Source organism: Symphodus melops, assembly GCF_947650265.1.
Source record: "Symphodus melops genome assembly, chromosome: 9".
NCBI classification, from domain to species: Eukaryota; Metazoa; Chordata; class Actinopteri; order Labriformes; family Labridae; genus Symphodus; species Symphodus melops.
The window spans coordinates 1,563,934-1,579,755 of NC_136699.1; the positions used below are offsets into that span (position 1 = coordinate 1,563,934).

Genomic DNA, 15,822 nt, shown 5'->3' on the forward strand with positions numbered 1-15,822 from the left:
TCTGTCTTCATATGTTCACTTCTTTTCTACAGAGTGTGAAAAATACTGACTAAAACTGTAGTTAGAGAGTTTCCGCTCAGCAACGCCCTCCAAACCCAACATGAAAACTTGAAAAACATGCTTGCTGCTGCTATTGTTTCATCTGCTTTGGCTTGAAAGATGGTCAAAAAATTTTCCACTGTGGTTGTAAAGTAATACCGTCACAACAAGAGACCAATCAGAGTGGTTTGTGATTGTTCCCTCCTACTTTATATAGTTCAGTGAAGGACAATCAGATTCTCATTCGAGCAATTTTTAGAGCTGGTGGACTAAGAAGAAAATGAAGTCTGTTCTTGTTTTTCTGCTGACGCTCACACTTGGTGGTAAGTTTACAATCTTTTCTGATCTTTTAAGGGTTCATATGTTGAATTTTTAGCACGGAGCAAACAGTTTTACTTTGTTGATTGTCAAACACTGACACATATTTATTTTCTTCAGGATGCACCGTCGATGAGAACTTTCAGACAAAGACTGCTGGTGTTGGAGATAATGTGACTCTGACGTGTCCTCGTGACCGTTCTTGGTACTCAACACAATTATTCTGGCTCAGGCTCGTTTCTGGAGACCTGCCTGAGATTTTGGGAGGAACTTTCGCCTTTGATTCTGAGGAAACTTCTGGAATCACAGTAAAACAAGAGCCTGGAACGTTTGTGGTGATTATCAATGAAGCAAAACTCAACGATACTGGACTTTACGTTTGTGTGAAACAAGAGAGTTTAAAAATGACAGTTTTAAAAGGAATATTTCTACAGATTAAAGGTAAATATTCAACAGAATTTTAAGACAGAACAAATTTCCCCTGAAAGAGAAGTATGGTGTCCATAAAATAATTAAATATTTTTAATAACTCCAGCATATTTACTTTGTATTTAATTCATTCAGGACCAGAGCCCGGTATCCCCACAGAAGTTCAAGACATTTCCCAGGATCCAATCCATCCAGGAGACCCGATGACTCTGCAGTGTTCGGTCTTCTCTCAGTCTAAAAACAACACATGTTCAGGGAAACACAAAGTGTTCTGGTTCAGAGTCGGATCAGATGAAACTCATCCCAGTGTCATTTACACTCATGGAAACAGACCTGGTGGATGTGAGGAGAGTCCTGAGGCTCACTCTCCACAGAAATGTGTCTACAGCTTCTCCAAGACCGTCAAGTCCTCCGATGCCGGGACTCATTTCTGTGCTGTGGCCGCATGTGGAGAGATACTGTTTGGAAAAGGGACAAAGATTGACATCAAAGGTAACTGCACAGCATTCAATATGAATCCTTTATTTATTATTAACAGTGATTTTCAAACAGTTTAATCCACATAGAAGATTTCAGCTCAACATCTTAGTAACAGTAAGTTTTTATACGTTTCAGGAGCCGACAGTCGGATCGTTATAGCTCTGATTCTGGTATCAGCTGCTTTGGCTATAAACTTGATTTTTATAGCTTTCCTGATTCATATCATTAAGACTAAGTCCTGTGATTCCTGCAAAGGTAACATAATGTCTCTCCAATAAATGAAACATGTATTGAGCAAACATGAACTCTATGTCTATGAGTGAATTAGACGCTTACATCTTCTTTTTTATTTAATATCAGCTGCTGAAGTTGTGCAAACACATCCTGCAGCAGCCGATCGACGACACCAGCAGGTGAGATGATTCAGATTCAAGATTCAACAATAATCATTTGTTGTTATATTGTTTAAATATCTGCAGGTTCATCTTATTTCTCAGCTGAACTTATCATATAATGACCTGATGTTCAAATACTATCCCCTAATGAGTTAACAACACATACTGACTTCAAACTATGTTTTGTTATTTTCTCAGATCGCTGAGGCCTCATTGGTTTATTCTGCACCAACTTTTTCGAAGAGAACAGAAAAAAGAGAGAAGAGAAAAGTCAAAGCAGCACCAGAAGAGACGATCTACACCGGGGTCAGAACTGCAAAATAATAAAACAATGTGCTCATTTAATCCTTATTAAAGATTTGATTATAAAGACTGTGGGACATGTAAAACCTCACAGTATGTGACCATAAGAAGAAAATAACCTTTGTAATTTTTTTTCTGTTATTTGACTTGTTTGTGTTCATGTTTATGCTGCATTTCTTTGTTAAAAGCTGTAGTGTTTTTAATAAACTCTGTATGAGGAGAGGACTGGCTTGTTTTTCTTCTGCAGATATTTGGTAATATTCTTGGTAAAGAGACATTTAGAGGTGAGATTTCTAAATAAGATAAATGCTGATTGAATTAAACTGTTTTTGTCACGTTACGTTCAGAAAACAGGGAGGGAGGACCAAATTTACAGAACAAAAATGCTAATTTATTGAAACAAAAGCCAAAAACAAACTCTCTCAATCAATAATCCAAAATGTCCAAAATCCACAAGAAGAAAAACAAAGTAAATCCAGGGAGGAGAGCACACATGGAAACAGCCAATTAGGAGCAAAGACAAACGACAGCAGGGTTCAGGAGGCAAAGGACAATGAACCAACAAGAATGTGAGGAAACACAGAGACTAAATAGGGATGGGTCAATCAGAACCAGGTGAGACTAATCAGGATCATCAAGACAGGAGGGAAACCAGAGAGGCAGGAAACGCTGAAAACTACACAGTAAACATGAAACCTAAAAACTCAAGAAGCACTAAAGACTGAACTCAGAAACATTAATGCACAAACAGGCAACAATATTAAAGACAACATAGAAGGACACGAGGAAACAAAGTGAAACAGAAAAACATGAGGGAATAAATAAAACAGAACTCAAAACCCAGAAATACAACATACACAAAATCAAACCATGAAAATTTTGTTGGATTAGTTTTGAATATTTTTTATCGCCCGTTTCCTTCATTTTTAATAAAGGTGTTACTTTAACACATTTTGACTGGATGCAAAGTTTCTCCTTCCTGTATCTCTGAGGCTGAGCACAGACACCCTTCAGAGGAAACTCATTTCAGTCACTTGAATCTGTAATCCTACTCTCTCGTTCTCTACCTGAAGTTCATCACCACAGCTGAGGGTCAGAATGAAGATCGACCGGTAAATCGAAAGTTTAACCTCCCAGCTCAGTTCCCTCGTTGCCCCGACGGTCCAGCCCGAAATCCTGCTGAGTCCCAATTAAATGACCACTTTATCGTGGCGAAGGCGTTTGCATGTCCCTGTGAAGATGGATGCTTTGTCATTGGGGGTCTTCTCAGGCAAATAGATCCAAGGTCATGTCCAGACAAAGAGCCATTCAGAAACCTCCAAGAAGCAGCAGGCCAGGCTTTCCTCCATGGGGCCCAGTCGGGTTCAACCCAAAGAGACAACATGGGGCCAACATGCACCACCTGCAGGGATTGGCGTGGGGGTCAGGTGTAGTGTAGACCAGGTGGCAGACGTAGGCATTGACCAAGGCGAGCTGATTCCTATCTGCAAGTATCAGTATTATTTATCTTTAATTTATTGTTAAAAAAACCCCCAATCGCTATAATTGTGATCTTTGTTCTATTTTGTTTTATAGCTTCTCACCACTTTTCAAACATGGTCCAAAGTATTATTTCATTTTGTTGGGAAGTCCAAGAGGCATCTAGTGAGCTTTACACCCGTCAACTTCGAGAACGTACCGCACCACTTGCACACAACACACAGATGACCCAACACCTTCACAGAAAGAAAAAAAAAAAAGGTACAGAGTGTGAAAATTACATCAGACGACTGTAGTTCGTGCATTTCCTCCCAGCAACGCCTTCCAAACCTGCTTCACACAGAAGCTTGCTGCTGCTATCGTTTCATGTGCGTTGGCTTAACTGTTAGTTAAGTAACGCCATCACAGTGAGGTGCCAACCAGAGAGCTCTGTGATTGTTCCCTCCTACGTTTTATGGTTATATTTAGAAGAATCAGCTTCTCATGCCAGTTAATTGTACATCTGTATTAAGTGGACTAAGGAGAAAATGAAGTCTGTACTTGTTTTTCTGCTGACGCTCACGCTTGGTGGTAAGTTCCAATCTTCTCTAATTCAGATCTTTTAAAGGTTCATATGTTTTATTTTTAGCACAGAGCAAACAGTTTTACGTTCTTGGTTGTCAAACACTGACACATATTTATTTTCTTCAGGATGCACCGTCGATGAGAACTTTGAGACAAAGACTGCTGGTGTTGGAGATGATGTGACTCTGACGTGTCCTCGTGACACTTCGTCGTACTCGGAACAATTATTGTGGTTCAGGCTCGTTTCTGGAGACCTGCCTGAGTTTTTGGTTGGAACTAATGAGATTTATTCGAACCTTGCTGAAGAAACTCCTGGATTCACTGCGAAAAAAGAGCTTGAAACGTTTGGAGTGGTTATCAACAATGCAGAACTCGACGATACTGGACTTTACTTTTGTGTCAGACGAGACAGTTTAAAAGTGAAAGTTTTAAAAGGAACATTTCTGCAGGTTGAAGGTAAATACTCAACACCATTTATGACTGAATGATCCCTGAATAAAGAATGATTGTGTCCAGGCTTTCAAGGACATTTTAGTCTTAATTTTAAACTTCAGCTAGTTCTGCATATTTACTTTGTATTTAATTCATTCAGGACCAGAGCCCGGTATCCCCACAGAAGTTCAAGACATTTCCCAGGATCCAGTCCATCCAGGAGACCCAATGACTCTGCAGTGTTCGGTCCTCTCTCAGTCTAAAAACAACACATGTCCAGGGAAACACAAAGTGTTCTGGTTCAGAGCCGGATCAGATGAAACTCATCCCAGTGTCATTTACACTCATGGAAACAGACCTGGTGGATGTGAGGAGAGTCCTGAGGCTCACTCTCCACAGAAATGTGTCTACAGCTTCTCCAAGACCGTCAACTCCTCCGACGCCGGGGCTTTTTTCTGTGCTGTGGCCGCATGTGGAGAGATACTGTTTGGAAAAGGGACAAAGATTGACATCGAAGGTAACTGCACATATTTAGAGATGGGACAAAAGTAGATGCTGAACTGTATTCACAATGTTTTTATAATAAAATCATTATTTTGTATTTTCTTTGTTGTCTAGAACGATCAACAAGTTTTCTATTTATGGGGCTGGTGATAGCGATATTGTGCTTGGTGATTTCTGTGACTGGAAATGTCGTTTTCATCTGCTTCCGAACTCCAACACCAGAAAGTGAACAATCTAAAGGTTGGTGACGATGACTAAAAACATGATAGAACTTCTTGTAACGTTTTCTCAGAAGGAGGAAGACACTTTTCTGTCAGGTTGTAATCCTCCTCACAACTGTTGGTTGTTTCCACAAGTTATCAAACTCACTGGTTCTCGAAGCAGCAATAAATCATCACACCTTCTTCATCTTTGAGTTTAACTCTGCATGTGTTTTCTGTTTCATTATCCAGCTGCTGTCGTCCTGCAATTAATCAGTGAGAGGGTGAAACATCAACAGGTAAATCACTGAAAGACGTTCATGTTGTCGTTATGTTTATGTCCGTCTAACTGTTGATGTCTGTCTTTGCACAGATTGATGAGGAGACTCAGGTTTACTCTGCTGTGGTCTTCACGAGGAAAGCTGACCGTGGTGCAGTGAAGGATGCAAAAGTAGCGCAGAGGAAAAGGATGAGTGCTGCTGTGAAGGCTTTTGGTTTGGATTAGTGAGTCAAAAGGTCCTTTGTCTTGCATTGTTTTGTCAGCATGCTAATGTTAGCGCTATTTAGCTTGTAGCTTCACATGGCATGTAAATATACACAGACTGACTGTGATCTAAAACCTCTTACATGACATCCAAATGAGCAGTGAGTATCTTCTTCTTCTCTCTAGTCCTAGACTACAATGTAAACACAGCTTTGACAACAACACAGCCAGCCTTATATGTTTGTTCAACTGAAGGTTGTCTGTTTATCCAAAGTAATAATTTAAAAGCTTATGTTTGCCAACAATCTTCTATAATTCTTAAGAAAATAAATTTGTCAAAACTTCTTTGAATAAAGGATTGTAACATTCAGGCTTCCAGGGTCTCCTGTGTTGTTCTTTGTGTAAGTCCAAGAGCACTTTGTTTACAATGAAACATCACACCACATGTTGGACGGATAATCACAAACGTTTGTACAGACAATCCATGTTTCTAAATCTATTCAGAGTTGCCCAGACTTCCCTCGCCCCAGAAACTTCCTCCAGCTCTTCCAGTGGCACCCAGAGGTGTCCAAAGCCAGCCGAGAGACAAAGTCTATCCAGCGTGTCCTAGGTATTCCCTGAGGCCTCTTCCTGCTCCGTCATACAGTCACCGGAAAGCCCATAGCGAAGGCTCCCGGACCCCATACTCCCGGAACATTTCCCACAGGATGCCACATTGGACATGGTCGAACACCTTCTCTGGATTCACAAAGCACGTGGACTGGTTGGGTAAACTCCCATGAACCCTCGAGCACCTGATTGAGGGTGTAGAGCTGGTCAAGTGTTCCGAAACCGCATAGTTCTTCTTGGATCCAAAGTTCGACTAAAGGCTGGATCCTCCTCTCCAGTACCCTGGAATAGACTTTCCCAGAGAGGCTGAGTAGTGTCCTTACCCTTTAGCTGGAACAGCCCCTCTGATCCACCTTCTTGAAAAGACTACCACCCCGGTCTGCCAGTCCAGAGGCATGGTCCCCGACCACGATGCGATTTCACAGAGACATGTCAACCATAACAGCCCCTGCATATCCAGAGATTTAAGATAATGGAAGACGTGACGGTGGGATTAAGGAGATCCTCAAAGTATTCCTTCCACCGCCCAACTACGTCCCCAGTTGAGGTCAGCAGCTCCCCACCTCCACTGTAAACAGTGTTCGTGAAGCACTGCTTCCCCCTCCTGAGGCGACGGACGGCTTGCCAGAATTCCTTGAGGCCATCCGAAAGTCCTCCTCCATGCCCTCCCCGAACTCCTCCCAGGCCAGAGTTATTGCCTCCACAACAGCCCGGGCTGCGGCACGCCTGGCCTGCTGATACCTGGAGCATCAGGAGTCCTATGAGCTGCAATGATGTTTGCAGCATGCCCAGCTGAGGTATTCAAACATCCCCTAGTCAGGTCTATGTGAAGGCCCAACTCAACTAAGGAGGCCCCAGATGACGAACCTCACAGATCCACCCACATGGTAACTCCAATCACCTGGACAGAACACAAGACAGAAACAAGAAACATTCAGGCAGAGTGGGAGCAAAAAGAGAGGGGTTTTTACCTCACGCTTGAATGGTCTGTGTGTACATGTATTTTCATAGCTGCATGTGCACATGTTTATTTCTATGCCTGTGAGTACATGCACTCGCACATTTGATCTTGCAATGTCTGGTTTGTGTAAATGAGTCATGCATTCTGTAGAAATTGTGTATTTATTGTGGACAACCATATTATTTCATGAAATGTTTGAAAAACATTTTTGCCTCGGTACAACACGTTGAAATGCCTGGTGTCTGAAAGTTAGTCTATTAATACACGTCATTTAATAAAATGAAAACTCGACTACCACTTGTCTCAAACTGAGTGAGGGGTAGCAAGAAGAGCCCCTCTGTTTGAAGCCTGACCACAGCAGTGCTCAAGCTTCCGTGCATCATTTCTTTGTCAGGCCTAACTCTGAATGCATGCTAGTTTCTGTTTACATTCAAAGCTCAGCGCTCAAAGGAAATGGGTGAGAGTACTTCTGCAGCTTTGAGAACAGCTTTATTGTGTTTTTGTCTTCCTGTGTCAGCGGTCAGAGACACGAAGAACCTGGCAAATGGCTCAAACCACGATGCACTGCTCTGAGTGTTATTTACTGCAAATGTATTAACCCTTTGGACAGCTTGCTTATGTGTACTTCTACTTGGAAAGAGGTTTATTGTGATGAACCAGACTGTATTCCCTTGTATGTGGCCTGGAAATGTCACATCAAGATATAGTTTTAACCAATTTAGAAAGACACCTGACAAAAAAGTCATTAGCCAGTAAGGATGTTGACTTTTTTAAAGTCAACCTCAGACTTGTGCGGCGGTTAAAAAGCCCTCTCCAGCGTGATCACCCAAATCCTGAGGCAGGAAGGAGCCAGTGAGAAAGCACAGTAATGACATACTTTGCCAACTTTAGAGTCAAAAGCAAGGCAGTTTTTTTTTTATACTTGGATAACCGCTGCTTCTTGACCCGGAATAGTGTGAGTAGAAAGGGTATGTAGGGTTTGATGAGGGCTGGACTGACATGCTCTGACCTGAGGAAGGACTCAAACTGGGAATCTGTGGTATTGGACATGAAGTATGCAGTCTGAGAGTCGGGGCAGATACACATTAGAGTACATCCTGCTAGCTTATCTGGTATTGACATTCTGTTTGACTTCTCAGCGCCAAAGAAAAGAGAGAATAGATGACATGGTCCCAGTCGTTTATGAACTTCAGGGGAGACCCAGGGTGGGACCCACCTTGTGAATGGGCTTGGACAGGTTGGTGGTCACTTCTGAAGCCTGACTGGCACATTGGTGGGACTGGTCTGCCAGATGGGCCTTTAGCAGGTCCCTGGATGAGAGGGGAGTAGAACGCAGCCCTGCCACCATGGTGATACTGTCCTTCAGTTCTGCTGGGTTGGAATAAACCCAATAGCAAAAGCCTTAGTGGTTGAAACTTACAATATAGAAACCAACACACCACTTGCTAACATACACACACATTACTGCACACACTCACAGAACACTCCAAAAAGGATGTTAAACTACACACAGAGAAGGGCGTGCTACAGCGTGAAAGGGACAAACGTGTATCCAGGTCCAGAAAAGGTCCCTTCTGCTATAAAAAACTAACTTTGAATTGGCCAAAATGTCAAAGTTGATGCTTTCACAAACTTCTGGTTGACTTCTGTCTTCATATGTTCACTTCTTTTCTACAGAGTGTGAAAAATACTGACTAAAACTGTAGTTAGAGAGTTTCCGCTCAGCAACGCCCTCCAAACCCAACATGAAAACTTGAAAAACATGCTTGCTGCTGCTATTGTTTCATCTGCTTTGGCTTGAAAGATGGTCAAAAAAATTTCCACTGTGGTTGTAAAGTAATACCGTCACATCCAGGGGCCAATCAGAGTGGTTTGTAATTGTTCCCTCCTACTTTATATAGTTCAGTGAAGGACAATCAGATTCTCATTCGAGCAATTTTTAGAGCTGGTGGACTAAGAAGAAAATGAAGTCTGTATTTGTTTTTCTGCTGACGCTCACACTTGGTGGTAAGTTCATGTCCAATCTTATCGTCTAATTCAGATCTATTAAGGGTTCATATGTTGATTTTTTAGCACAGAGTATACAGTTTTACTTTGCTGGTTGTCAAACACTGACACATATTTATTTTCTTCAGGATGCACCGTTGATGAGAACTTTGAGACAAAGACTGCTGGTGTTGGAGGTGATGTGACTCTGACGTGTCCTCGTAACGCTACTTTCTACTCAGCACAATTATTCTGGCTCAGGCTCGTTTCTGGAGACCTGCCGGAGGTTTTGGGAGGAACTTTCGCCTTTGATTCTGAGGAAACTTCTGGAATTACAGTAAAACAAGCGACTGGAACGTTTGTGGTGATTATCAATGGAGCAAAACTCGACGATACTGGACTTTACTTTTGTGTGAAACAAGAGAGTTTAAAAATGACAGTTTTAAAAGGAATATTTCTGCAGATTAAAGGTAAATATTCAAAACCATTTATGACTGAACAAATGTCCCTTGAATAAGAAGTATGGTGTCCATAAAATAATTAAATATTTTTAACAACTCCAGCATATTTACTTTGTATTGAATTTGTTCAGGACCAGAGCCCGGTATCCCCACAGAAGTTCAAGAAATGTCCCAAGATCCAGTCCATCCAGGAGACCCGATGACTCTGCAGTGTTCGGTCCTCTCTCAGTCTAAAAACAACACATGTCCAGGGAAACACAAGGTGTTCTGGTTCAGAGCCGGATCAGATGAAACTCATCCCAGTGTCATTTACACTCATGGAAACAGACCTGGTGGATGTGAGGAGAGTCCTGAGGCTCACTCTCCACAGAAATGTGTCTACAGCTTCTCCAAGACCGTCAACTCCTTCGACGCCGGGACTTATTTCTGTGCTGTGGCCGCATGTGGAGAGATACTGTTTGGAAAAGGGACAAAGATTGACATCAAAGGTAACTGCACATATCTAGAGATGGAACAAAAGTAGATGCTGAAGGTCATTACAAGGTCATGCATTCTGTAGAAATTGTGTATTTATTATGGACAACCATATTATTTCATGAAATGATTGAAAAACTTTTTTGCCTGGATACAACACGTTGAAATGCCTGGTGTCTGAAAGAGTGTCTATAAATACAACTCAACTACCACTTGCCTTAAGCTGAGTGAGGGGAAGCAAGAAGAGCCCCTCTGTTTGAAGCCTGACCACAGCAGTGCTCAAGCTTCTGTGCATCATTTCTTTGTCAGGCCTAACTTTGAATGCATGCTAGTTTCTGTTAACATTCAAAGCTCAGCGCTCAAAGGAAATGGGTGTGAGTACTTGTGCAGCTTTGAGAACAGCTTTATTGTGTTTTTTTTCCTTCCTGTTTTAGCGGTCAGAGACATGAAGACCCTGGTAAATGGCTCAAACCACGATGCACAGCTCTGAGTGTTGTTTACTACAAATGTATTAACCCTTTGGACAGCTTGCTTATTTGTACTTCTACTTGGAAAGAGGTTTTATTGTGTTGAACCAGACTGTATTCCCTTGTATGTGGCCTGGAATTGTCACATCAAGATATGGTTTTAAGCAAATTAGAAAGACACCTGACAAAAATGTCATTAGCCAGTAAGGATGTTGACTTTTTTAAAGTCAACCTCAGACTTGTGCGGAGGTTCAAAAGCCCTCTCTAGCGTGATCACCCAAATCCTGAGGCAGGAAGAAGCCAGTGAGAAAGCACACAAATCACATTCTTCGCCAACTTTAGAGTCAAAAGCAAGGCAGTTTTGTGTTAATACTTGGATAACTCTTGACCACGCCCGCCGCCAGAGTACACAGTGGGAGTCCGCTGCGAGAGGAACCTGGGTGTCATTCAGCAAGGTTAAAGTCAAGTCCCCCTTGCAGTCCCTCTTCTCAGGGCTCCAACGTGTCCAGTGCCTGCTCAACCAATTATTACACTACCTGCCAGCTGCGACGCAGTCTCTACTGCCACAGCACCGCTCCTTCTTGACCCGGAATAGTGTGAGTAGAAAGGGTATGTAGGGTTTGATGAGGGCTGGACTGACATGCTCCGACCTGAGGAAGGAGTCAAACTGGGAATCCGTGGTATTGGACATGAAGAATGCAGTCTGAGGGTCGGGGCAGACACACATTAGAGTACATCCTGCTAACTTATCTGTCATTGACGTTCTGTTTGACTTCTCAAGTGCAGAAGAAAAGAGAGAATAGATGACATGGTCCCAGTCGTTTATGAACTTCAGGGGAGACCCAGGGTGGGACCCACCTTGTGAATGGGCTTGGACAGGTTGGTGGTCACTTCTGAAGCCTGACTGGCACATTGGTGGGACTGGTGTGCCAGATGGGCCTTTAGCAGGTCCCTGGATGAGAGGGGAGTAGAACGCAGCCCTGCCACCATGGTGATACTGTCTTTCAGTTCTGCTGGGTTGGAATAAACCCAATAGCAAAAGCCGTAGTGGTTGAAACTTACAATATAGAAACCAACACACCACTTGCTAACATACACACACATGACTGCACACACTCACAGAACACTCCAAAGAGGATGTTAAACTACACACAGAGAAGGGCGTGCTACAGCGTGAAAGGGACGAATGTGTATCCAGGTCCAGATAAGGTCCCTTCTGCTATAAAAAACTAACTTTGAATTGGCCAAAATGTCAAAGTTGATGCTTTCACAAACTTCTGGTTGACTTCTGTCTTCATATGTTCACTTCTTTTCTACAGAGTGTGAAAAATACTGACTAAAACTGTAGTTAGAGAGTTTCCGCTCAGTAACGCCCTCCAAACCCAACATGAAAACTTGAAAAACATGCTTGCTGCTGCTATTGTTTCATCTGCTTTGACTTGAAAGATGGTCAAAAAATGTTCCACTGTGGTTGTAAAGTAATACCGTCACAACAAGAGACCAATCAGAGTGGTTTGTGATTGTTCCCTCCTACTTTATATAGTTCAGTGAAGGACAATCAGATTCTCATTCGAGCAATTTTTAGAGCTGGTGGACTAAGAAGAAAATGAAGTCTGTTCTTGTTTTTCTGCTGACGCTCACACTTGGTGGTAAGTTCATGTCCAATATTCTCGTCTAATTCAGATCTTTTAAGGGTTCATATGTTGATTTTTTAGCACAGTTCATACAGTTTTACTTTGTTGATTGTCAAACACTGACACATATTTATTTTCTTCAGGATGCACCGTCGATGAGAACTTTGAGACACAGACTGCTGGTGTTGGAGATGATGTGACTCTGACGTGTCCTCGTAACCGTACTTGGTACTCAACACAATTATTCTGGCTCAGGCTCGTTTCTGGAGACCTGCCGGAGGTTTTGGGAGGAACTTTTGCCTTTGATTCTGAAGAAACTTCTGGAATTACAGTAAAACAAGAGCCTGGAGCGTTTGTGCTGATTATCAATGGAGCAAAACTCGACGATACTGGACTTTACGTTTGTGTGAAACAAGAGAGTTTAAAAATGACAGTTTTAAAAGGAATATTTCTGCAGATTAAAGGTAAATATTCAAAACCATTTATGACAGAACAAATAATTAAATATTAGATCTTTGTAAGAAATCCAGCATATTTACTTTGTATTTAATTCATTCAGGACCAGAGCCCGGTATCACTGCAGTCGTTCAAGACATTGCACCGGATCCAGTCCATCCAGGAGACCCGATGACTCTGCAGTGTTCGGTCCTCTCTCAGTCTAAAAACAACACATGTCCAGGGAAACACAGAGTGTTCTGGTTCAGAGCCGGATCAGATGAAACTCATCCCAGTGTCATTTACACTCATGGAAACAGACCTGGTGGATGTGAGGAGAGTCCTGAGGCTCACTCTCCACAGAAATGTGTCTACAGCTTCTCCAAGACCGTCAAGTCCTCCGACGCCGGGACTTATTTCTGTGCTGTGGCCGCATGTGGAGAGATACTGTTTGGAAAAGGGACAAAGATTGACATCAAAGGTAACTGCACATATTTAGAGATGGGACAAAGGTAGATGCTGAAGGTCATTACAAAATTGTATTTCATGCAAAGAATCTGCAGATTAAAATGAAAATAATCATTATTACGTTGATCTTGCTGGCTGCAAATTAATCTATCAATGTGTATAATTAAAGTCACCTGAACTGTATTCATAATGTTTTTATAATAAAATCATTATTTTGTATTTCCAAGGTCATCTGGAACGAACAGCAAGTTTTCTAATTATGGGGCTGGTGATAGCGATATCGTGCTTGGTGATTTCTGTGACTGGAAATGTCGTTTTCATCTGCTTCCGAACTCCAACACCAGAAAGTGAACAATCTAAAGGTTGGTGACGATGACTAAAAACATGATAGAGCTTCTTCTAACATCGTTTTCTCAGAAGGAGGAAGACACTTTTCTGTCAGGTTGTAATCCTCCTAACAGCTGTGGTTGTTTCCACAAGTTATCAAACTTACTCGTTCTCTAAGCAGCAATAAATCCTCACACCTTCTTCATCTTTGAGTTTAACTCTGCATGTGTTTCCTGTTTCATTATCCAGCTGCTGTCGTCCTGCAATTAATCAGTGGGAGGGTGAAATATCAACAGGTAAATCACTTAAAGACGTTCATGTTGTCGTTATGTTTATGTCCGTCTAACTGTTGATTTCTGTCTTTGCACAGATTGATGAGGAGACTCAGGTTTACTCTGCTGTGGTCTTCACGAGGAAAGCTGACCGTGGTGCAGTGAAGGATGCAAAAGTAGCGCAGAGGAAAAGGATGAGTGCTGCTGTGAAGGCTTTTGGTTTGGATTAGTGAGCCAAAGGGTCCTTTTTCGGGCATTGTTTTGTTAGCATGCTAATGTTAGCGCTATTTAGCTCTTTAGCAATATATTATTTCCTATCATGCAGCAAAGCATTGCGTTGGTTTGCATATTTGTTCTGTTTGTTTAGCTTAACTTTATTTGTTTAATCGCAGTAATAATTTACCAGTTCACATTTGCCAACAATCTTCTGTAATTCTTCATAAAATAAATTTGTCAAAACTCCCTCGATTAAAGGATTGTAACATTCAGGCTTTCAGGGTCTCCTGTGTTGTTCTTTGTGTAAGTCCAAGAGCACTTTGTTTACAATGAAACATCACACCACATGTTGGAAGGACAACCACAAAAGTTTGTACAGACAAAACGTGTTTTTAAATCCATCCATCCATTTTCTACCACCGGTCGGGTCACGGGGGCAGCAGTCTCAGACACTTCCTCCAGCTCTTCTGGTGGGACTCCGACGAGTTTCCAGGTCAGCAGAGAGACATACTCTGTCCATCGTGTCCTAGGTCTACGCCAAGGCCTCCTCCCGGAGTGACATGCCCAGAACACCTCCCTGGGAAGTCCTCCAGGGGGCCTCCGAACCAGATGCCCGAACCACCTCAGCTGACTCCTCTCAATGTGCAGGAGTAGTGGCTAAACTCCAAGCTCCTCCCTGGTGGCCGAGCTCCTCACCCTATCTCTAAGGTTGCGCCCAGCCACCCTACAGAGGAAGCCCATTTCAGCCGATAGTATCCGGGATCTTGTTCTTTTGGTCATGACCCAAAACTCATGACCATAGGTGAGTGTAGAAGCAAAGATTGACCGGTAAATCAAGAGCCTCACCTTTCAGTTTAGCTTCTTCTTCACCACGATGGATCAATACAGCGACCGCATGACTGTGGACTGCATCACTCTCAGCTGTGAACCACACCAGTGCACCCTGAAGGTCCAGGTTCAATGGAGCCAACAGGACCATGTCATCCACAAAAAGCAGAGACGAAATCCCGTGGTTCCTAAACCAGACCCCTCCAGCCCGACTGCACCTCGAGATTCTATCCATAAAAGTTATGAACAGAACCGGTGACAAAGCACAGCACCAGGAACAGGTCCGACTTACTGCCAGGAATGCAAACCAGACTCCTGCTCTGATTATACAGGGACCGGACAGACCTTAGAGAAGGACCCCATACTCCCAGAGCACCACCCACAGAACGCCACAGGGGAACACGGTGGAACGCTTTTGGTTCAACAATTTATAACTTTAGACTCATCTTTATCCAAATCTTCTTCCCTCCTTGATACCACCTGGCTCTTGGCAGGTAACAAAGGAGGGACGCCACACACAGTTAATCAGTCAAAAAACAGTTTAATTAACAAAAGTACCACATATAAACATACATATATGAATGTAATCCACAAAAAGACAAGAATGCAATGATGTTTGCAGCAGGCCCAGCTGAGACAGACTGAGCACATCTCTTAGTCAGGTCTAAAGAACTTTGTAAAGGCCCGACTCAGCTAAGGAGGCCTCAGCTGACGAACCTCCCAGCTCAAGGTTCAAGGTTCTTTATTTGTCAATTCCAAAATATGTCAGACATACAGTGAAATTGAAATTACGTTTCCCCCCTCCCCACGGTGCAATGTAGATAAGAAAAAGGTAAATAAAATAAAACGAGGTAAAAAAGATGTAAAAAGATAAATAATATTTACATTAATAAACCTAAATGTGCAAAAGTATTAAGTTAAATAAAATGGGGTATAGAACCAGATTATAAGAAAAGTGAACTTGTGCATGCGTGCAATGTGCAATAAGTGACCAGGGTTCTGTTTCAATGTTCAAACAGGAGGAGGTTCCAATGTTCAGTGTTCATGGGGGCAGAGG

General features: G+C 42.5%; 3 long non-coding RNA genes across 4 annotated transcripts; all 3 read left to right on the forward strand.

The window, feature by feature from the left end:
* The first annotated feature begins 314 nt into the window (after nucleotides 1–314).
* On the forward strand, nucleotides 315–4,816 carry LOC306829658. 2 transcript variants are annotated; one of them, XR_013779889.1, is made up of 3 exons: nucleotides 315–362; nucleotides 4,134–4,463; nucleotides 4,600–4,816. It is a non-coding gene; the product is annotated as an uncharacterized lncRNA (long non-coding RNA). The 2 variants fall into 2 exon arrangements; XR_013779890.1 differs by lacking the exon at nucleotides 315–362 and adding an exon at nucleotides 3,936–4,013.
* A 239-nt stretch (nucleotides 4,817–5,055) lies between these two features.
* LOC306829562 lies at nucleotides 5,056–5,882 on the forward strand. Its single transcript, XR_013779872.1, has 3 exons — nucleotides 5,056–5,183; nucleotides 5,396–5,442; nucleotides 5,517–5,882. It is a non-coding gene; the product is annotated as an uncharacterized lncRNA (long non-coding RNA).
* Nucleotides 5,883–13,407: 7,525 nt separating this feature from the next.
* Nucleotides 13,408–14,201, forward strand: LOC306829745. Its single transcript, XR_013779901.1, has 3 exons — nucleotides 13,408–13,484; nucleotides 13,699–13,745; nucleotides 13,820–14,201. It is a non-coding gene; the product is annotated as an uncharacterized lncRNA (long non-coding RNA).
* The last annotated feature ends 1,621 nt before the right edge of the window (nucleotides 14,202–15,822 follow it).